Below are 23,307 nucleotides of genomic sequence, written 5' to 3' on the forward strand. Positions count from 1 at the left end.
ATGCTTTTTTCTTTTTTTTTTTTTTTTTTCTAGGATGACAAATGAATTTTTTTTCAACTGGATAGTACTGTGGTTTGTTTCCAGTTACTAAATACTTTTAGGACATTTCTCTCAATTCTTTCTTTCCTCTTAGATACATCTCAGTTCTGAAGTACTCGTTAAGGAGAAGATCTGCATTTTGGTAGCTTGGATACACTCTTTTCAAACACTTCAATTTAAGGTCCCTGAAATAAATAATTAAACAGTGCAGATCCTGATTTTATGTTTATTTTGTTTAATTGCTTATTTTTCTTAATTTCCTTTTGGTTTTAACTCAGTTTGTTCCTAACTATCTTGGTAAAATCCTACTGATGCATTGCGTGCTTTTGTCCTCTTTCCTCTTCAACCTCCTTCTATCCTCTAATCCCAATAACACATCGTAATTATCTGGCCCAAAAATATTTGAATTAGCAGTCCTTCACAGATTGTTTTATGCTCGGATCTGCTTTTCCAGGAGATAATACATTAAAAGTTTGAGCTTGTGTCTTAAAGGGTAATTGTATTTTATTAAATTTTTAACATAAATTAACATCCAATATCAAATAATGTGGGGTTGTTTTTTTTTTAGGAGATTATAGAATTATAAGGGACCACTGCAATCTTTTGACTTCTTGCATAAAATGGACAACAGAATTTTATGCATTAAATTCCTATATGTATTCATGTACCTGATAACTTCTTGCAAAATTGGAGCAAAAATTTTGGAGAGTGATAATATTTCTAAATGCTAATTTTAGCCATTGGATTTTTGCTTTGGTCTTAAACCATGAGTTGAAAGGCCTCTTAGTGTCAGGTATTTCCCCAAATGCATGTTTGCAGCTTTGATCTAAATATTTTCTTGTGTCAGTAATTTATGATGTCAACTGTGCATTTATTAAAATTATTTTTATAATTTCCTTAAATGAAATTAAATATATCAACAAAATTGCATTTTGTGGGTATAGGTGGAGACAATGCTTTAATGCTTTATCCCATATAAAAATATCATGAGAAATAACAACTCTAAGTAGCGTTGATGATATATCAACTGTTGTGTGCACGTATTTTATGTAAACCCAACCTAAATCTTTTCTTCAAGAAGTTAACTGTACTAACCACCGATACTCTTCAGTTGTGAAGCTAGCTTTCTAAGCATTCTTGTATAATGCATTTATTTCCCACTTTCCTGTTTTAACAAGAATGTAAGCTCCATGACTATGCTTTCTGAGATTTATAGGATAGAAAAACCTATGATGCTTTATTACAATATTTTGTAAGCATTCTGAAAAGATTTTTTCAGACAAAAATACAGTTTCTAATTTTATATTAAAAATAATAATTTCAGATATTATTTTGGTGGAACAGAGTTTTGTTTTTTCTAGTCCGATTTCACTCTTGACCTGCAGAACATTTATACTTATGCTGTTGTACCTGGGAATGTGACTTGTTTTTTCCACAGACCGTGGTAATTTTTTGTCTATGACAGATGGCAGAGACAGACTGTTGAAAAAGAACAGTTATGCCATGGACATGGCTCTTGACTAAGGATAATCTGAAGCCACAGTTTTGCTTTCTGTTCTTCATTCTTGCTCAAAGACACCCATTCATGTATTGTCCTTGTTTTCCAGTTGGTATTGTTACCTTTATGTACCATGAGTGAAATAATTCCCAAAACACGTTCATTTTTGGATTTTTTTTTTTAAGTCTGTAGTGATACTTTTCCTGTATACTTTATGCACATGTTAATAATATTTATAGTAAAGCAGTGTAAGCCTACCACAGAACTGACACAGACCTCTGTTGCTATTTGAATTTATAGGTCTCTGTTTATCTATACCAAGATCACTAATTGATGGGATGAAATTAAAAAGACATCCCTGAATGTGACTTATGTATGTTTCATTAGGTGGGAATCTTTCAGGCACACAGTTACAAGGAAAAAAAATCTGTTAAAATGGATTTCTGTATATTTTGAAATGCAGTTACTTAAAACAGAAGGCTGGAAGTGCCCTTTTCTGACTTTATGACATAGGGGTTTATTATCTTTTAATTATTATCTTGTTCCATCTTTGTGCCCTTCTCTTGTTTTATGGTCTTGACTTTTTTTTTCTACTTTCTTTAACAGAGCTTCTAAGCCCTAGCTGAAGTTGCTTTTAGCTCAATTATATTTGTTCAGGAATTCATTAAAAAGATGTTGCTTCCTTCTGTATTTTTGACTATTGTTCAGTTTTCATGTATGTTTTGTAGAGAGTTTGTAGAGCTTTTTGTAGTATATCGGTGCTTACTGTTGCCTGGTTTGATTTATTTAGGTATGGAACAAACTGTGTTTGGTCTTTCCTGCATTGGACTGGATGGACCGGATTCAGCAAGCACAGAGGCTCGACTCTGAGGCATAGACCATGTTTCCTACTGGAATAAGACGTCTGCAATGGAAAAACTGTCCTCCTAGTCCCAAGGTAAGTTTGTCTTTGAATACTGGTGTGCTTTTTAAGGGTATGTTGCTATATCAGCTCTTCCCAGATTGGATTCTTATACAGATTTTATGGTAATTTCAAATAAAATGTGTTAGGGAGGGATGGAATCCATCTGCCTAGAAGGGGCAAGGGAATCTTCAGCAACAGGCTGGCTAACTTGGTGAGGCGGGCTTTAAACTGAAGGACTTGGGGGGTGGGGTCCAAAACAGAAATGCTCATGCCACCACATCCAACTGGGGAGTAAGTCAGGCCAACCAGAGCGGCGACAAATGTTCCTTAGCTGTCTCCCAAGATGTGTACCAGAGGAGCAACCACCTTGAGTGTATGTATACAAATGCACACAGTCTGGGAAACAAACAGGAGGAACTGGAGCTCCGTGCCCAGTCAGAAGGTTATGATATCATAGGAGTAACTGAGACATGGTGGGACAACTCGCATGACTGGGGAATCATGATGAACAGTTATAGGCTGTTTCGCAAAGACAGGCAGGGAAAAAGAGGTGGAGGAGTCGCACTCTATATTAAGGAAAACCTCGAATGTATCGAAGTCAGCTATGGTGATTGTGAGTGCTCTAGTTGAATGCCTCTGGGTTAAAATCAGAGGGAGTCGTCTCCAAGCAGGACCTTACAGTGGGCATCTGCTACCGACCTCCAAACCATGACGATAAAGCTGATGAAGCAATATTTGGGACACTAAGGCAAGCTTCTGGTCAACAGAACCTGGTTCTCATGGGTGACTTCAACTACCCAGACATTTGCTGGAAGAACAATACAGCAGCTTGCATGTCATCCATCAAGTTCCTGGAATGCGTAGAGGACTGTTTCCTCTTACAAATGTTAGATGGGCCAACCAGGAAGGAGGCACTGCTGGACCTGCTATTCACAAACCAAGAAAACCTGCTTTGTAATGTCTCGGTCAGTAACAACCTTGGCTGCAGTGATCGCAATATTGTGGAGTTCGGGATCCGGCTGAGCATGCTGAAGGTTAGCACCAAGACAAGGGTTCTAGATTTTAGAAGAGCAAACTTCAGCTCGCTCAGAGCTCAGTTGGGAGGCATTCCGTGGGAAGCTTCCATGGAGGATAAAGGAGCCAGTGAGTGCTGGGAGTCCTTCAAGAATGCTCTCTTGGAAGCACAAAACCAGTTTATCCCCTATAAAAGAAAGGGAAGGAAGCAGAGCAAGAGGCCCCCTTGGCTCAACCACGAGCTCCTGGGTCTGCTTAAAACCAAGAGAGACGCGTACCAGAGATGGAGAAGGGGAAGATTGTCCACTGAGAACTACAAGGGCATTGCCAGAGTGTGCAGAGATGCAGTTAGAAAGGCAAAAGCTCAGCTTGAATTGGAACTGGCCAGAGACGTCAAAAATAACAAGAAAGGTTCTTCCGGTATGTAAGTTGCAAGCGGAAACAGAAGGAAAACATAGGCCCACTGTTAAACAGTAGAGGTGAATCAGTCACCAACAATGCTGAAAAGGCAGAGGTTCTCAACACTTTCTTCACCTCTGTCTCTACCAACACTGTTGGGCCCCAGGCATTGGGAATGAAAATCCAGGTTGATCCAAACATAGACCCACCATCAGTGAAGGAGGAGTTCGTACATGAATTATTACAGGAGCTTGACCCCTACAAATCGATGGGCCCTGACGCCATCCACCCGAGGGTGTTGAGAGAGCTGGCTGATGGCATTGCGGGGCCACTCTCTATAATCTTCGAGAAGTCATGGAGATCGGGGGATGTCCCAGAGGACTGGAGGAAGGCAAATGTTACCCCTATCTACAAGAAGGGCTCAAGGGAGGATCTGGGTAATTATAGGCCCATCAGTCTTACTTCAGTCCCTGGGAAAATTATGGAACGGATCCTCCTGGGGGCCATCACAAGTCAAATGAAGCACGTGATTGGGAAAAGCCAACACGGCTTCACCAAGGGCAGATCCTGCCTGACAAATCTGGTGGCCTTCTATGATAAAGTGACCTGCTCGGTTGACATGGGGCGAGCGGTCGACGTTGTCTACTTGGACTTCTCCAAGGCTTTCGATACAGTTCCCCACGGCCTCCTCCTGGAGAAACTGATGCGTTACGGCCTAGACAAGTGGTCTGTGCAGTGGGTGAGGAGTTGGCAGACAGGCCGCACCCAAAGGGTGGTGGTAAATAGCTCTTTTTCAAACTGGCAACCTGTCACAAGTGGGGTCCCCCAGGGATCGATATTGGGCCCAACACTATTCAATGTCTTCATAAGTGATCTGGATAACGGGATCAAGTGTAGCCTGATGAAGTTTGCAGATGACACCAAATTGAGTGGGGAAGTAGACACTCTGGAAGGGAGAGCCACCCTGCAGGAAGATCTGGATAGGCTGGAAGAGTGGGCTAACAGGAACCTTATGAAGTTTAACAAGGACAAGCGTAAGGTCTTGCACCTGGGAAAACATAATCCAGGAGTGCAGCTCAGACTGGGATCCACCTGGCTGGAGAGCAGCTCTGTGGAAAGGGACCTGGGGGTCCTGGTGGACAGGAAGCTCAATATGAGTGAACAGTGTGCTGCTGTGGCCAAGAAGGCCAATAGGATGCTGGGTTGCATCAACAAGGGCATCACCAGCAGAGATAAAGAAGTCATTATCCCTCTCTACTCAGTGCTTGTCAGGCCACACCTGGAATACTGTGTACAGTTCTGGTCCCCGTTATACAAAAAAGATGTGGACAGGCTGGAGGGGGTCCAGAGAAGGGCCACCAAGATGATCAAGGGTCTGGGAAGCCTGCCGTATGAGGATAGGCTGAGAGAGCTGGGCTTGTTCAGCCTTGAGAAAAGGAGGCTTAGAGGTGATCTCATCACCATGTACCAGTACTTAAAGGGGAGCTACAAAGAAAATGGAGACTCCCTTTTTACAAGGAGTCACATGGTGAGGACAAGGGGTAACGGGTACAAGTTACTCCCAGGGAGATTCCGATTGGACACGAGAGGAAAATTTTTCACAATGAGAACAGTCAATCATTGGAATAATCTCCCCAGGGAAGTGGTTGACTCCGCTACGCTGAACACGTTTAAGACTCAGCTGGACATGGTGCTGGGCCATCTCGTCTAGATTGTGCTCTTTCCTAGAAAGGTTGGACCAGATGATCCTTGAGGTCCCTTCCAATCTGGTATTCTATGATTCTATGACTGAAAATCCAATCTGACATGATGGTTATATAGAAGAAACGTTTTTGAGGATATCGCCATTTGTTCTTTAAAATGGAATTTATTCAGCAATGTACTATACATTGTAAAGTCACCCCCCAGAAAATGACAGTTCCAGTGTTTCAGGAAATACTTTGTGTCTACATGTTCATTCAGAAAAGGCACAGTCATAGTTAACAGACTCTAAACTTGACCCACTTTTTTTCATCTGTGTGCAAAGCTCATGTATTATTCGTGCTTTCTTCTCTTTTTTTTTAACTTTATCAAATGAATGCTTCAGTGAGCTTTTTTTCTATAAAGATCAATGCCAGTAGTTATGTCTTGGGGATAATTCTACAATAAACAGGTATGTAAATAAGCTAGAAGAAACACTTTATATTTTCTGGGGCTTATAATCAATGATGTGTTTAAAATCATAAAATATTATGTGTCAGTGTTGTCAGAAGTGTTTATTTTTAAAGGAAGTCTAATACACTCATAAAAAGCCCATTTAGTATAAAAATTTACCTGATAGAACTGTAAGAAGAAGGATTGTCAAGATTTTATGTATTGCACAGAAATATAATAATGTATTGCACAGAAGATTCCATTTTTAGATAGAGCACAGTTTCAAAGCCTACATTCTATCTCCCTGGCTTCCCAGACAGATAGTTGGATAGTTAGAAATGATACTTTCCTTCAAAGTCTACTTTTCAGTGCGTTTAACATAACGAAGCTAGGGAATACATCATTTATATGAGGATTTTTATTTCAAAAGTGTTCTTTTTAATGTTATCACAGAAATGAGTACTCTGTCTTTATAATCCAAGTATCCTGTAGTTGCTTCCTGTGGGGAGTCTTTTAGACCTTGAATTACTTTTGGAATTTCTTTTGAGGTGTCAAGCAGTTATTTAAGGACAGGGTAATTATTCCCAAGAAATCACTTTGTACAAGAGGGTATCATAATAATTACAGCACGTAAATAGTTTTAAAGGACTTTTAAGTGATTATTATTTCAGTCTCTTCTCCCTAGTAACAAGCGATAGGACGAGAGGAAATGGCCTCAAGCTGCGCCAGGGGAAGTTTAGGTTGGATATTAGGAAAAACTTCTTCACTGAAAGGGTAGTCGGGCATTGGAACAGGCTGCCCAGGGAAGTGGTTGAGTCCCCATCCCTGGAGGTATTTAAAAGAAGGGTAGATGTGGTGCTCAAGGACGTGGTTTAGCGGTGGACTTGGCAGTGATAGGTTAATGGTTGGACTCGATGATCTTAAGGGTCTTTTCCAACCTTGACGATTCTATGATTAATGCTAATAATGATGCCTTTATCTTCAAATTACAATGGTCAACTTTTCAAAAGTAAAATGACTGGGATTAGTTAATTTTATTTTTTTTCTGAAAAAGGAGCTGTTATGAAGTTAATGTGGCACATAGTAGACAAGTCCTAAAAGTAACAGTAGAGTTTGCTACTGGAGCACATACTGAGGAAAAGCATGTGTAGTTTTTCTCTGTAAGGAGTTAGTTTTGGTTACTTCTGCTTGACTGAATGGTTGTTGTCTTTGTGTTTATAATAAATAGTGAAGATATTTTAGTGGTTCTGGTTTTCTTAATGCTTATTCTGCATGCCGGTCTCCAAGATAAACAAGGAGTTGCTCAGAGAGGGGTACCAGGATGATAATACATATGTTTACAAAGTATGCAAATGAAAAAAGTGTTTTGGGATTATAAATTAGAAACTCAGTTTTAACAGTTGTTGCATGGAGAGATTTGGGATTTTTGAGCATCAGTCCTAGGAATCCTCCAAATTGAATCTTTTTTTTGTTGCTATTACAGTGTAAAGGATTTAATTTGATGGATATCATGTATTTAAGACCAGGAGGAAGCTTGAAACATGTTCAGTGTGTTATCGTAGATGTGTTTCAAATTATTTTGTTAGAGCTTTCTATGTTACAAAGGTGCTTGTTCTAATTAAAACAGGACAAGTGTTTTCATTCAGAACTGTAGTGTTCTAGTCAACGAATAATCTGAAATAAAAGATTCCCTAGGAATATTAAATACCAATGTTGAATTGGGTTTTTTATGCTCAGTTGTAGCTGTGATAACAAATGCTTTGTGCTCATGGATTTTTTTCTTTAATAATTTTCTTTCTGTTCTCTGACATTTACAGAACAACTAATGATACAAAGGACAATGCACAGTGTATGTCCTGATGACATTTTGTGTGCTGTGACATGGTTTTTGCCATGGCATCTGAGACTGAAAAGGCCCATGCTCTTCTCCAAACTTTCAGGACAGCTTCAGTTATTTCTAGTCTAGGTTTGGGAATATTCTGCTTTGTAGCAGACAGACTTCTGCAGTTTTCCTTCATTCAGCAAAATGACTAGCTCCGAGCCTTCTCTGATAATGCAGTGCATGGTATACTAGGAATGTGGTCCTGAGCAATAGTGATTGGACTCAGGAAGAAAAGTGATTGCACTGAAGTCACTCTGGCTGGCTTCCTTGCCTCTGTCATTGATGCAGACCACTTCTTTCTTGCTGGCTCCCTGTCATTGTCCTTGTACATGATATCCTATGCATATCACACATTTGCTTTGTTATCCAAATGAAACAGTTAAGTGGTGCCATGCATGCTTTGTGTATAAAGTAGGTCATCCATTTCTGTTTACAATAAGGGGTAGAAATATCTAGACAGTAGATCATCCAGCTGCTGTTTTGTTTCATTCAGTCTTACTGAGAAGTAGTATGTTTGGTTTTAGCCAACCCTAAATATTTCTCCCACAAACAAGCTATATATGAGCTGTTCACCTTTAAAAAGGCAGTCTGAGTTTGTCCTTGTTGGCTGTTGTGGTGGGTTGACCCTGGCTGGATGCCAGGTGCCCACCAAAGCCACTCTATCAGTCCCCTCCTCCACTGGACAGGGGAGAGAAAACATAATGAAAGGCTTGTGGGTCGAGATAAGGACAGGGAGAGATCACTCACCAATTACTGTCACAGGCAAAACAGACTCAACTTGGGGAAATTAGTTTAATTTATTGCCAATGAAATTGGAGTAGGGTAATGAGAAATAAAAACTAAATCTTAAAACACCTTTTCCCCCCGCCCCTCCCTTCTTCCTGGGTTTAACTTTACTTCCGAGTTCTCTGGCTCCTCCCCCCAACCAGCACAGGGGGACAGGGAATGGGGGTTGTGGTCAGTTCATCACACACTGTTTCTGCTGTTCCTTCTTCCTCAGGGGGAGGACTCCTCACACTCTTCCCCTGCTCCAGTGTGGGGTTCCTCCCACGGGAGACAGTCCTCCACGAACTTCTCCATAGTGAGTCCTTCCCACAGGCTGCAGTTCTTCATGAACTGCTCCAGCATGGGTCCTTTCCACAGGGTGCAGTCCTTCAGGAACAGACTGCTCCAGCGTGGGTCCCCCATGGGGTCACAAGTCCTTCCAGCAAACCTGCTCCAGCGTGGGCTCCTCTCTCTTCATGGGTCCACAGGTCCTGCCAGGAGCCTGCTCCAGTGTGGGCTTCCCACGGGGTCACAGCCTCCTTCAGGAACATCCACCTGCTCTGGTGTGGGGTCCTTCATGGGCTGCGGGTGGATATCTGCTCCACTGTTAACCTCCATGGGCTGCAGGGGGACAGCCTGCCTCACCACGGTCTTCACCACGGGCTGCAGGGGAATCTCTGCTCTGGTGCCCAGAGCACCTCCTCCCCCTCCTTTTTCTCTGACCTTGGTGTCTGCAGAGTTGTTCCTCTCACATATTCTCATTCCTCTCTCTGGCTGCAGTTGTGTGGATTTTTTTCCCCATTCTTAAATATGTTATCACAGAGGTGCTACTACCATTGCTGATTGGCTCAGCCTTGGCCAGTAGCGGGTCACTCTTGGAGCCAGCTGGCATTGGCTCTGTCCGACATGGGGGCAGCTTCTCACAGAAGCCACCCCTGTAGTCCCCCTGCTACCAAAACCTTGCCACACAAACCCAATACAGCTGTAAAAAATAAAAATAAATCAAGTTTCAAACTTTTTAACAGAAAGAAAAAAGTGAATTGGCTCCTGTTAAGGAATATATGTGATCATCCATTTGCAGAACTGCTTGTTAGGACAGAGTTTCTCAGTAGGATTAGTACTATCAGATTATGGTATTCTTTTTCAGTGGTTCTCTAGTGTTTTAGGTGTATCCTGTTCCCACTCCTCCATTCACACATGTACATATATCCCTGTCTTCTTGCCTGCTCCAAACATATATACCCAGCTTTCCTTGACCACAACAGTCTGTTTTGTATACTCTCCAAAACATTTGCACCTTTCACAAGCTCCATCTGTGCCAACCCTGGCCACAATTCTCCTAACACTGCCCTCTAGATCTTGTATCTCAGGCATACACTCCTTGCCATCAGCTGGCTTCTGGTCCCCATAGCTAGAGCCCTGCCACTCTGCTTGTTATCAGGAATTTGCTCTGCTCAGCAACACGTCCTCACAGTTTGATTATGCTGGTGTTGCTAGCATACATATACATACATGCTACTTACTCTCCCCTCCCCAAAAACGTACACCCTCACCTACAGATTGACCTGCTGTTGTTGCACAAGAGAAGGGGAAGATACCAGCCTTTATTTATTCAACCAGAGCATAGCTTAGTAGTTTGACCATCTCGCCTTCTTACTTCTCCCCCAGTTTGCTCAGAGTAGTGTTACACTCTTCACGTGGATGACAGAGAAAATAACTCCTAGGAAGAAAGGAGGTGGAGGGAAAATTGATGTTCTTTGTAATCTTTAATTAAAGAACAACAATACAAAATTGTTTATCAATTTAAAAAAAAAAGTATATAGGAGATGGATAAATGCAAGAAGCATTATTGGTTATAGTTGAGATGTTAAAATCAGACTTCTGATGGGAAAATAGTTTTTGTTTACCTACAGTATCACTATTTGTTGTAGGTAAAAGTTTTCCTATTTGTGCATTTGGTAGACCTTTTAATATGATCAGTTTCCCCCTTATTTGTCTTTGACAAAGAGGGCATTTTCACAGAATCACAGAGTGGTTGTGGTTGGAGGGGTCCTCTGGAGATCATTTTTTCCAACTCCCTGCTCAAGCAGGCTCACTTGGAGCCGGTTGCTCAGGACTATGTCCAGACAACTTTTGAATATTTCCAAGGAGGGAGACTCCACAACATCTCTGGGCAACCCGTTCCTGTGCTCAGTCACCCTCACAGTGAAAAAGTGTTTCCTTACATTCAGGAGGAACCTCCTGTGTTTCAGTCTGTGCCCGTTGTCTCTTGCCTTGTCAGTGGACACCAATGGAAAGAGCCTGGCTCTGTCGTCTTTATACCCTCCCTTCAGATATTTGCTCACCTTAATGAGATCCCCCCCTCAGCCTTCTCTTCTCCAGGCTATGCAGTCACAGCTCTCCAGTCCCTTCATCTTAGTGGCCCTTCTCTGGACTCTATCTCCAGTAGCTTCATGTCTCTCTTGTACTGGGGAGCCCAGAACTGGATTTAGCACTCCAGAGGTGGCCTCACCAGTGCTGAGTAGAGGGGAAGGATCACCTCCTTTGACCTGCTGGTAACGTTCCTCCTAATGCAGCCCAGGATACCACTGGCTACCTTTGCCGCAAGGGCACATTGATGGTTCATATTCAACTTGTCCACAAGGAACCCCAGGTCATTTTCTACAAAGCTGCTTTCCATCCAGTCGGCCTCCAGCATGTACTGGTGCCCAGGGTTGTTCCTAGGTAGTCCCTAGTTCTCCCCTTTTCTGTACTTTTTGTCTATATGGAAATACTGTAAAACTATAAAACCATATAAAGAAAAGGAAAGTTGGTTTGATTGATTAATGGGTCCTATAATATTAACATTTTGGTATAGCATTTAAATCTATAATTATTCTCATGTATATTTTCTTATTTGAAAATCAGTAAATGCAAGTAATGAACGACTACTTATTAAAAAGTATTGTTAAAATACTCTTGCTACTTTTTCTTGCATTTGAGATTATCACCAGTATTTTTTTCTTAATTATGACCACTAGATGACACAGTTTGTTTAAAAAGCTGAGTATTGTATTGTATCATAGAATTGGGAAGTGATCTGTCTCTTTACTGTCTTCAGTGAGGTAAGGTTAAATATGCTTACACTTTCCATGATGGAGAAGATTTGTAGCCTATTCCTAGTATCCCAAACAAAGTAAATTATTGCAATTTAATGCGTTAATTTGTTCCTGTGTTTTTTCAGTTCCCAAGCAGCTAGAAATTGTTTTTCTAATATCCAGCCTAAATTATCGTTGTTGACCATTAGATCTTGTTTTCTTATTCTTTAAGGCTTCTCTGTGAAAGATAGCTGAATTTTGTGCTGTCTCCAAAAATGTTTTACAAATTAGAAATACAAGATCTGCAGGTAGAACAATAGCCCTTTAGTAGCCAAACTTACATAGCTGAGGTGAGAAGAAGGCAAGATGCCCAAAGGCTCTTTTATAGTCATTTGCCTACTTAACTCCTCCTCCCTCCATATGGTAATTGGGCTAATAAAGTATGTTTACCTGTAAACCATATTCTGTGTAGGTCTCTAGACCCTTACAGCAGTAACAGTGTTACTCTTACAACTTGAAAAACCATTATGCTTTACAAAAAGTTTCCTCTTGACTAAATAGCTTGCAAGAAAAGGTTGAAGGGCCTGGATTTATGTTTTTTAAAGCTCTTACTATTTTTCTGGTCTCCTCTGGATTGCCTTTTGCCTAAATTATCTTTAAAAGGTCCTGTCCCAAACTGTGTATAGTATTTTAGGTGAGACTTCATTTGAGCCAAATAGCATAAATTAATTCCTTTTAATATCACATGCAAACAACACTTCTGTCTTTTTAAAAAGAAAAAAAATCTGTTACAGGTTTTATGTCTTCTTGCAATGCCATCAGAGTCTTTTTAGTTTGTGATATAATGTAATCCCCATAAACTTTTCTGCTGTGTTGTTGCCTGGCTAGCTAGACCTGATTATAATATGTGATTTTGCTTTCCTCACATTAATATGATGCACCTTTCAGTGTCATGTTGTAATTTCAGGTTGTTGCCTATGTAATTTATTACTTCATGGGATACTTTTTTTACTACTTATTTGTTAGTTCCAGTCCCATTCTTTAAATTGCAGGATTGAGAATAACTGATTTAAGAGACTACAATGTTTATTGCTTATGCAACACATTAATAAGTAACTAATAAATTAAGAAATCTAATTACCTAACCACACCACTATTACTAATTTGTAACAATGGTATTTTTCACATTACTATATACAATTATCTATAAAGCTCTTCATCATCACTCTTAAATTTGATGATGGGTTACTTTTTTGAAGTAACCCTTTGTGCAGCACAAAGCAGTATTGCCATCTACCTCCAGTTGCTACCTTCACACTCCTCCAGTCATCTACTCCTGTTCCTGCTGATACAGCTTGCTGCTTGGACTATTTGGCTATTGGACTGTTTTTCATGGTTTCATCATTATTTTTCTGGAGTGTTCAGGGTAAATAGTCACCTGTGGTATTTATATGTTTACTCTGATAAATACTTGTGTACCAAGTAGCATGTGATCTACCCTTTTGCCCACATTATTTTTTGCAATAAGTATAAAGTCTACAAAGACTTTGCTACTTAGATCTTGTAGTTCTTTGTATTCCAGGTAGTTTTTACTGTGTATTATGTGCACACAAATGTAGAAGAATCTAAGAATCCATCTCATTGACTAGCTCTAAAGGTGAAAGTTACTGCAGCTGTTGTGGTTTAACCCCAGCCAGCAACTAAGCACCACACAGCTGCTTGCTCACTCTCCCCTGGTGGGCTGGGGGAGAGAATCAGAAGAGTAAAAGTGAGAAAACTCATGGGTTGAGATAAGAACAGTTTAATAATTGAAGTAAAATAAAGTAAAACAGCAATAATACAATAATAATATACAAAGCATGTGATGCACGATGCAATTGCTGACCACCTGCTGACTGATCGATGCCCAGCCTGTCCCTGAGCAGTGATCACTGCCCCCTGGGCCTACTCCTCCAGTTTATATACTGAGCATGATGTCACATGGTACGGAATAGCCCTTTGGCCAGTCTGGGTCAGCTGTCCTGGCTGTGCCCCCTCCCAGCTTCTTGTGCACCTGGCAGAGCAGGGGAAGCTGAAAAGTCCTTGCCTAGTGTAAGCACTGCTTAGCAACAACTAAAACATCAGTGTGTTATCAACATTATTCTCATGCTAAATCCAAAACGCAGCACTATACCAGCTACTAGGAAGAAAATCAACTCTATCCCAGCTGAAACCAGGATGGCAGCCTGCCATCACATTCAGCATTGCTGATAAACAAGAGCAGCATGATGGGCTAAATGTGATACAGGTATGACTTCAATGAGAAGTGTCCCCCAGGATTGTAGCCCAAACACTCATGTTGCGGAACAGATGCACAGGAATTGCTAGCTTGCTACTTAAGACTCACCAGCTTCTAAAAGTGTAGAGAATGCAATTGGTGGCAAACAAGATTGTAGCAGCAAATGTACATAACAGCTGGTTAATGTGCCACTGCTGACCAACCTGGGCTGCACGGGAGCATTTCTGGAATTGGAGAATAAGCTTTGCACATACACAATTAATTTATTATTGAATTTACAGATCTGTACTCAGCCTCAAAACTAAGGACTTCAGGCTTGTGAAGCATCACAGAATATGAGCGAGGGAGCCCATGTTGTTACATAACGTTGTTTAGTGGTGGACTTGGCAGTGTTAGGTTAACGGTTGGACTCGATGATCTTAAGGGTCTTTTCCAACCTTAACAATTCTATGATTCTATAAATTCCTTGTTCTCCCCTTGAGTATTAAAGCAAAGAGTTTGCTTGGGTTCTACTGGATGTGATTGTTGTCTCCCGTCTTCAGCTGCTCATTGTAGTGTGTGAGAGGGGCTGGAGGAGCAGGAACTTCAAGAAGATCTTTCACCTGATTGCATGTTTAGGCAAATGGAAAAGGTCATTTGTGTTGTGAATAAATTCTGTTTGCAACTGCAGCCTGATCTCTTTCATGGTAGACATCTCCCTAAATCTACCCAAACCATGATGATCTTTTTCTGGGAGGTTTAAGGCAGAAAAGGCTTGTGTTGTTTTTATTTTTTTATTTTTTTAAAGATCTGGTGATTTCTGAAGGCAAACAAATTTGCCTGTTAGGAGAAAGAGTATAACAGCTTATATTGCCAAATAGAACTATGTTTCTGTCTCTTGGGCTTGGCAACTCAAGGATGTAAATGTTCCTCTAGTTACAGAACATAAAACAGACTATTCTCTCAGAACTTGGGCAACAGCATTTCAGAAGCCTGATGACTGTACTGCAATTACAAAATAGGGTTTTCTCTTGCTAAAATTGAGCGCTCAGGTTTGCTGTATGAACAACCCTGCCATCTAAAATTCTGTATGAAAAATTTTCAAGCATCACCTCCCCAAAACTGGATAAAGATCAGCACTAATACTGATAAATTGCATAAGTAATCAACATTCAAATTCTCCCTATTTACTGTGTTGCTGTTGGCATCTAACCTCCATAGGGCAGAGGGAAAAGAATCATTTGCACTTTGCCACTGAAGGCGTCACTGTTTGTTTTTTTTTCCCAAAGTGTAGAAATAGTGACCAGTCAATAGGATATCTGCCAAAATGTATCGCCATCCAGAGTGGTTTTTCAAAAATAGGCTAGTATGAATGTTTTAGGCTCTTGCTGACAGTAACAAAAATCTGACTATCTTTGCAATTGTTTATCACCTACCCTACACCATCACAAGATTTTTCTATTTTAATCTGTGAACAATCTGCTTGTATGAAACAGAAATGAAGTTGCAGAAAATACACCCTTTGCACCAACTTAAAGGAGTTGGGTCTGTCCCATTACAGTTAAAAGTTGTTGAGATGGTTTGTGAGTTTTTTAATCCCATCACCTGATTAAGAGAGTTGTGGACAAGCACGTGGTGGGAAGCTAATAGAGCAAAGCTTTCTGCAAGCCTTTTACTGTTGGCTTTGGTTTAGGGCACAGGCTGTTATATTCCAAGGTAGTCCATAACTCCTCATCTTTGTATTTCTTGGCTAAGGCTACATCAAAGTTTCCTTACAGAGAAGACAGGGTTCCAAGCAGTTGTCTAAATTATCCATGAGAACTCAATTAAGCTATTCCAGAGTCCCATAGTTGCAGGTACCGTAGCTGATGAATCCTGCAACAATTAACACAGCTGAAGCATTAACGGGTTACTGGCTTGTGTCTTGTAGTGATATTTGTTTGCTTTCTGCAGTAGATGCAGTGAGGGATATGTTCAACATAAGTCAGATGCACCATCATGTGCAAACAGTGTGTCTCTGGGGCCTGTTACAGTCTTTCCAAATGTTCACCAGTATCTGAATTGAGCCAATTTATATTACATCAGCAAATTGTAGTTATGTTTATGGAACAGAAGATACTGAGGACCAGGCTGATCAATCTCTGGAAAGCTGTGAAGGAAATAGGGTTAAATGAGCAAAAAATTAATGACTTCTGGAGAGCTAGAAGGAGAGAAGATTGAAAGGTTACTACTACTGGAGAATCTTTGCTGCTGATTACAGTTATGCTGATGAAACTGGTGAATGTTAGTTACTAGGCATTGGTAACCAGTTTGCTGAGGGGCTCGCCCTGCTTTGACTGCTAGTCATGCCTCTCATTTTTCACTGGTATAGATCTTTTAGTAATGTGCTATCATTTCTCCTGTGCTTACAGAAACAAGAATCTACTTATTTGTTGCTTAAACAAGTTCCCTAAAATAAAAAAAAACCCAGAGATAGTTCTAGCTCTTGCTAGTAAGTACATCCAGAATATTTTCTCAAATATGTATATTAAATTGATAATTATCACTTCTTAAACCAGCTAAATTTAATCTTCTTTGTAGTGAGGACTCTCACTAGCTAGACGTTCACCTTTATTAAGCCTAAATATCAGGCTTTCAACTGAGTTAGCATTAAGCAAAGTTGTTAATATAAAAACACCAATCACAAATGACTCAGACGTTAGCTTCTGAACGTGTCTTTTCCCTGTCCAATTTTGTTGTATTGGAAACTACTGCTCTGTATTGGATATTGTCGAACTAAAATAACTTCACAGGTATATTATGCATATACATTATACATTATAATAGTATTATACAGGATGTATTTTTGAAAAGAAATTCCATTAAAGCATATTAAATATTAATTATCTTGAAATTAAATACATATAATCAGTGCAGCATACTATACACATTCCTGTATACCACATGACTATATGACAAATAGCATACCTCATCCCTCTCCCTTCCTGTTTTGCTGTTGGTAATGCTTAGTAGGATGCATGATTCATATCATACAATAGAGAAAAGCCTGTCCCAGCACCCTGAGCCCTGCTACTGACAGGGCAGCACACAGCTCTCATACATCTAAGTAGTCATAGTGTTGATTTTGATCAGTTGCAGTGGAAAGGAACAGTATGTTTTTCTTTGCACTTCCACTTTGATAATACACCTGTAAACATCCATGAAATATTTATTTTCTTGTAACAATTGTAGCCATTGCCAATTATATTTTTCTTTTCTGCAGGCTGCTCCGACTCTTCCACAGAGACCACTTCTTCATTGTTCTACTGTGATTCCTGTTGTGGCTCTGACATTAAAGTTTATTATGCACCTTTTCAGGCTTAAGAACTCACAGTGTTTTCTTCCCTGGATGTTATTCATATCCTGGACTTCTCATCACATCCATGACGGGATTCGTCATGGCCTCTGGATCTGCCCATTTGGAAAAACTACTCCTTTGCCATATTGGCTGTATGTGGCAATTACAGCATCTTTACCTCATCTATGTTCATTTATTATGTATTTAACAGGCACTAGATAATTAATGTCTATAAAACACGGAATCCGCATTGATGTATAAGGATGATGGGTCTTAAAAGTTGTTTATATTAGTACTTGAAATAACCTGCCTGTTTATCACTGAAGGGGTTTCCTTATGTTTCCTACAACTTAGGAGTTAGGCATTTTAAGCCTGTGGAGCCAGTTACAGCTCCTGTGTCAATTCCTTGTGGTCATAGAAACCTATTTCATGAATGGTAATAATTTCATATCTATACATTCCCCTTGTAAAATATGTGGTCTTCCATTATAGTTCATGCATAGCTAGCTGATTTATAAAATACTTAGTCTCTCTGTAGTAATTACATTACATTTTACTGTCATGGTGCCATTCATCTGATCACCATTCATTTTGGATTTGTATTCTACCTTTAGATAATACATTTCATCTAGATAGCATTTGTATAGCGCTTCAAAAATGTAAAGTACTATATAAATGCTAAGTATTAGTGAGAATTTAGTATTTTATGGCACTTCTAAAAAACATCAATTAGCCTTTTGAATGTATTTGTTTTCCTGCTAAACTTTTTTATTCAACTGTTTTAAAAGAAATGCTGTTTATATTTCACAATGTGCAGCTGCATATCTGCACCTCTTTGAATGCTGCTATAATATAGTGTTTCTACTAAATTCTATTCCTCTGTAGTTGCTTGAAACTCAATTTGCAGACAATTACTAGCTATTATTTGTGGTTAGAAAGGAGAAGACAGTTTGGTTGCAGTTTTATGTGCATTAACCAAATTGTTTAATTTAAAAAAATATACTAATTATGAATATTATTTAATTTGGAACTAAGGAATTTCAGTAAATATTTAAGGATTGTGTAAAGGCAAACTTATTTATTACAGTAAAACATAAGCTTTAGGGAAGAGTCAGGAAGATAAAATTAAAATTGCTCAAAATGCAAGTTTTCTTAAAGGCCTTACTACTGTACTCGTAAACAGCATTTTCCATTAGATGCAATATCATCCTTATTTTCATAAAATAAAATGCATTATTATTATAGTGAAATAGAAATTTCCTCATAAATAAGTTCCTTAAGGAAAAATATTATTATGTTGCAGGTTCATAACGTAGTAATTTGCACTGTGGACTATTCAAAGTAACAGTTTTCATTTACAGAAATTTCTCAGAAAAAGTCCCAAAGTAAAAATTAAGCTCTTGTCTAGTTTACAGTGTACAAGCTGAGAAATGTCTATTAATAATTGCTTTGTTAATTTTTTATTCATTGAACTCCATTGCCCATTAAGGAGATGGGGCCTTAATTATTCCAGTTTGTGATGAATAGCTGACACAAGGGAGTATTTTTGTGGAAGAGCATATATATAGGGTAGCATGTGCTGAACTTAAGTTATCGAAGGGTGCAAAGATTAGGTGATGTGTTCGCACTACATTTACATTAGTAAATGTATATTAGTGTACTGGGTCTGGCTGGGATGGAGTTAACTTTCCCCATAGCAGCCCTCACAGTGCTGTGCTTTGTATTTGTATCTAGAAAGGTGTTGATAACACACCAGTGTTTTGGTTACCCTGAGCAGCACAGCATCAAGGCTGTCTCTCCAACACCAACCCCCTACACACACACACACAGAGGCCAGTAGGCTGGGGTGGGGGCAGGCAAGAGGTTAGGAGGGGACATAGCCAGGACAGCTGACCCAAACTGACCAAAGAGATATTCCATGCCATATGACATTACGCTCAGCAATAAAAGCTAAGAGAAAGGAGGAGGGGAGGGGGGCATTCGTTATTAAGGTGTTTGTCTTCCGAAGCAACTGCTGTGTGTACTGAGGCCCTACTTCCCAGGAAGTGGCTGGACATTGCCTGCTGATGGGAAGTAAAGAATAATTTGTTTGTTTGTTTTGTTTACTTTGCTTCTGTGCATGGCCTTTGCTTTTCTTTAATAAACTGCCTTTATCTCGACCCATGAGTTTTTAATCTTATTTTCTCTCCCCTCTGTCCTGCTGAGGAAGAGGAGTGATAGAGCAGCTTGGTGGGCACCTGGCAGCCAGCCAACGTCAACTCACCACAATTAGTATAAAGTACAAAAAGTTGCAGAAAATAATAACTGTGATAGCTGGTTTAATGGGTACCAGAGACCTTCTGTGGCTGCAAAGTAGTAATGGCTCTCTGGAGCATACTAAGCTGCTACTTACAGAAAGTGTTGCATCATTTTAAAATGTGCCTTCCCTCAAAAAGAATAGTTTCTGCCCTATTTGTTCTTCACATTAGAAATCTATGCTTATGGAAACTTGTCTGACAGTACAGTGGACCTGTTTAGCCTTTATTCAAAAAAAGGAATAAATTATTTTTTTTCTTGGAAAGAAGATTGGAAAAGTAGGACAATCCTTAAAGGACTATCCTCACACTGTGGATCTGTCTTTTATAGCATATAAAAGTTTCCCAGAAACAACATCAGCAATGTCTTGCTTTATTGCCCTCAGAGCAGGAACTGGATATCTCTTTTATCCAAAGGCATGATGTTTTAGTAGAGGAGGAGCATTGCTCGTTCATTTACTTCTAACCTGTATTTTAAACTATAGGCTATGAAATGCCAATAATGAATATTTTTTGTGCAAGTGAACACAAATGTGTAGAAAATTTTCTGTATTCTTGCTTCACGGTATAATATTTGTATACTTTTGTGCTTTATCCAGATTTGTTGCAAAGTGAAATGTATATAGGAACAAAGTGGAAAATTACACTTTCTCATTTTTAGGTTGTAGCTGTAGCCTTTTTAGTAACTATATGTCCACCAACACTCCTTAAGATTGGTACTGTACTGTTCTAGCTATGTTTAAGGATCAGTTAATGGGGTACATCTTCAATAGTTTAAAAACACATATTTTCATTCTCTGTATTTCTAGCAATTTTTTTTTTACAACAGTTTTTAGCTGTGTTTCAAAATATTATTTTTCTGGTCATGTTCTTATATCAGTTCTACCACAGCAATAGATGAACACCACTCAGAAATGTATCAAGGAAAGTAGCAAGCACGTGTGACATATAACTTCTTTCTCTCTCCCTCCAAACAGACATGGCAGTCTCACGCCTCATCCTGACATTTAGGCAGCTTTAGCTCAGGCCACTGACAACTTTTTAAGGTAAATTGACATGTTGCATGTAATGCTGTAATTTGTGGGTAGCCAGATTAGAGAACAAAGGCGAAGTTAAATATTTGTTTCAGCCCATGTCACTTAGGAGATACACCTCCCTATTATGAATGAATTTCCTAACAATTCCTTACCAGTATTTCATGTAAATTTCAAATTCATTGATATTTCCAACTATGCATTGATACCTGCCATGTGTAGCAAAACCATGACAAAAATAAAAACCAAGATACTAAAAACATATCTTAATGAATTTGTGCTTTACTGCATGCATTACAATAAAAAGTAAACGTGAAGTACAAAAAGCACATGAATTACACAAAAAATTGTTAACAAACTCAAGCTAATAATTTCACGCACGTGTGAGACATATCACTAAAATGTTACTGTTATTTCAGTGGTTCGTTTACTATGCTAATCTAAACTTTTTCCATGTATTTTCAAGTTGTACTTATAAATTTGAAGAAAGCGTGGGTTTTTTTCTGACTTACTTTTGGTTTAGAACTGTGCTGCTTTTTTTCCTGTTTTAATGCATTGCTGTCATAGAAAGTAGGTACTAATACTTGCCAAGTTAAAAGAAAAATGTTTGAATGTTTCTTCTCCCCAGTCCTCCAGAAACAAGATAAAATTTCTTCCAATTCCCTGGTGGCATTAACAGAAAGAGTGAACACATTTCCTATCAGTTTATATTCTAGTTTAAAATGTAATCTGTATTTTCACGTGACTGCTGGTGCCATTTTTTTCTACAGGGAAGTATATTTTATTAATGATCATGTGCTTTTAATTGGTTATTGAGAAGTGAATTATTCATAATTGAAGCCATGCTCCAAGGAAAATGCTGGTGAGTTTGAATTAAATTGAAATAATTTTAGCAGCCAGGCCATTGGTATTAGCTTATTATCAGAAGGACATCTCCTTTGCTAATGGAAATAAAGTTCCAGAAAGAGAGAGAGAGGGAAGGGGTTAAAATTCAGTCTAAAGGAAATGTTAGTACATAGTTAATTTTGAACACATGTATTTTTATTCCATCAGCTACTGTCAGTATGAAGCTAAGTGATGAAATGCATCAGAAGAATACGTTTCTGTTTAAGTAATTGAGCTAATATAAATTCTGTCAATTATGCAAATTTATTCAGGGCAGAAGAAATTTTGTATTGTAAGTAAGTGTTACATAGCATGGGCTTTGATCAACTGGTAGTTTGAGTCCACAAGCTAGGTTTTGTTTCCCTGCTACAGGCAGACCTTGCATTGAAACAAAGGAAGGGTTGTCAGGTTAAAGTACCCTTTGCATTCATTGCAAAAAACCAGTAGTAACACTTTTCCTCAAAATACTAAATTGGTACCTTCAGTTCTTTCTTAAAATTCCACAAATTTTACATTCTCAGATTAAACAGATTTGTTTAATCAAAACCAACTGACTGAAAACATTTGTATTAGTAAATCTTTGTGAACAATCTGTGTGAAAATGGATTTGTATACTGAAACTATTGGAGGGGTAATTCACCAGGTCAGACTATATGCTGTTGCCATATCCACCACAGAAACAATTCCTTTGTCCAAGGAATGTTATTAATGTCCCTGGAGCCTTCCTCATGTTGCCAAGTGAATTCAATCTTACTTTGATCTTAGTCATTTTTCCCCTTAAAAATCGCATAACATTGAGTAAGGGTTCCTGGACTGGCGTGGGGTAGTTTCCTTGATCTGCTTGCTGTCCACTCCTTCACAACAATTTTTACAGATGAGACAAAAAGAAGTTGGTAGCTGTGAGTTCTGGTACAGGAACTATGATAAAGATAGCAGACATAACAATGGCATAAGGAATTTACAAGGTTATAATGCTACTAGTTTCACTTTTACATTTCAATTTAAATTGCTGATAGTCAAACAAAACCAACCTCTTTTCATATATTACTGCCAACAATTTAGAAGCAAATTTTGTGATGACTGCTCTAAAAATATGAAGTGTTTCTGGGCCAAATGAATACTGTAAGATTCAAGTAATAAGGCTTTATCAATATATTTTCAACAGTCGCCTATGTAATTTTGTTCATTTAACTGTATATAATAGGCCCAAGCACTCAGTTATTTCATAGTCTTACTGTGGAAGTATGGTTGGGGTTTGGGGAGTTTTAATACAGAATACTGTAGCTATTAAAACCTGCTAAAAAGCATAAGTAATTTTTGTTTCATTAGTCCCTGGGTAGACTGATCTTCCCTTCTTCTAGACATGTTTTGTTAATGTGAAAGTTTGAGTGATTTGCAAGCATCTTTTGGATGAATGTTCTGTATGCCTTGTACATCAAACATAAATAAGCAAAGCAAATGCACTTACAACTTCATACCATAAAAATGTATGCACATAATTTATTTATATTTTTTTTTTCCCCAAAGTAAAATCAATTTAACATGCTCTTGCATCCTGAACATGTAAATGTTGACCAAGTAGCGTTTCTAGTAATTTTATATGGCTATGGAGACACCAGCAATGTTTCATGTGCTCTCCTAGTGCTTGACTTACCTCAGGTTGGATGAAAGTATGCTTCTGCTTCAATGTACCTGACCCAGATACCTCAGCTGGGTTCAGCTGACTAAATGGGGATACCTACAATGCAGACATCTATCTCATAGCAAACCATCATAGACTCCCTTTATA

At 39.0% G+C, this 23,307-nt stretch overlaps 1 pseudogene across 1 annotated transcript; it reads left to right on the top strand.

Moving 5' to 3' along the window:
• The first annotated feature begins 7,868 nt into the window (after nucleotides 1-7,868).
• LOC309601617 (transmembrane protein 267-like) lies at nucleotides 7,869-17,566 on the top strand (annotated as a pseudogene). The gene is made up of 2 exons: nucleotides 7,869-8,192; nucleotides 17,231-17,566. The product of its transcript is annotated as a transmembrane protein 267-like (transcript).
• The last annotated feature ends 5,741 nt before the right edge of the window (nucleotides 17,567-23,307 follow it).

The sequence above is a fragment of the Platalea leucorodia genome (assembly GCF_965183815.1).
Source record: "Platalea leucorodia genome assembly, chromosome: W".
NCBI classification, from domain to species: domain Eukaryota; kingdom Metazoa; phylum Chordata; class Aves; order Pelecaniformes; family Threskiornithidae; genus Platalea; species Platalea leucorodia.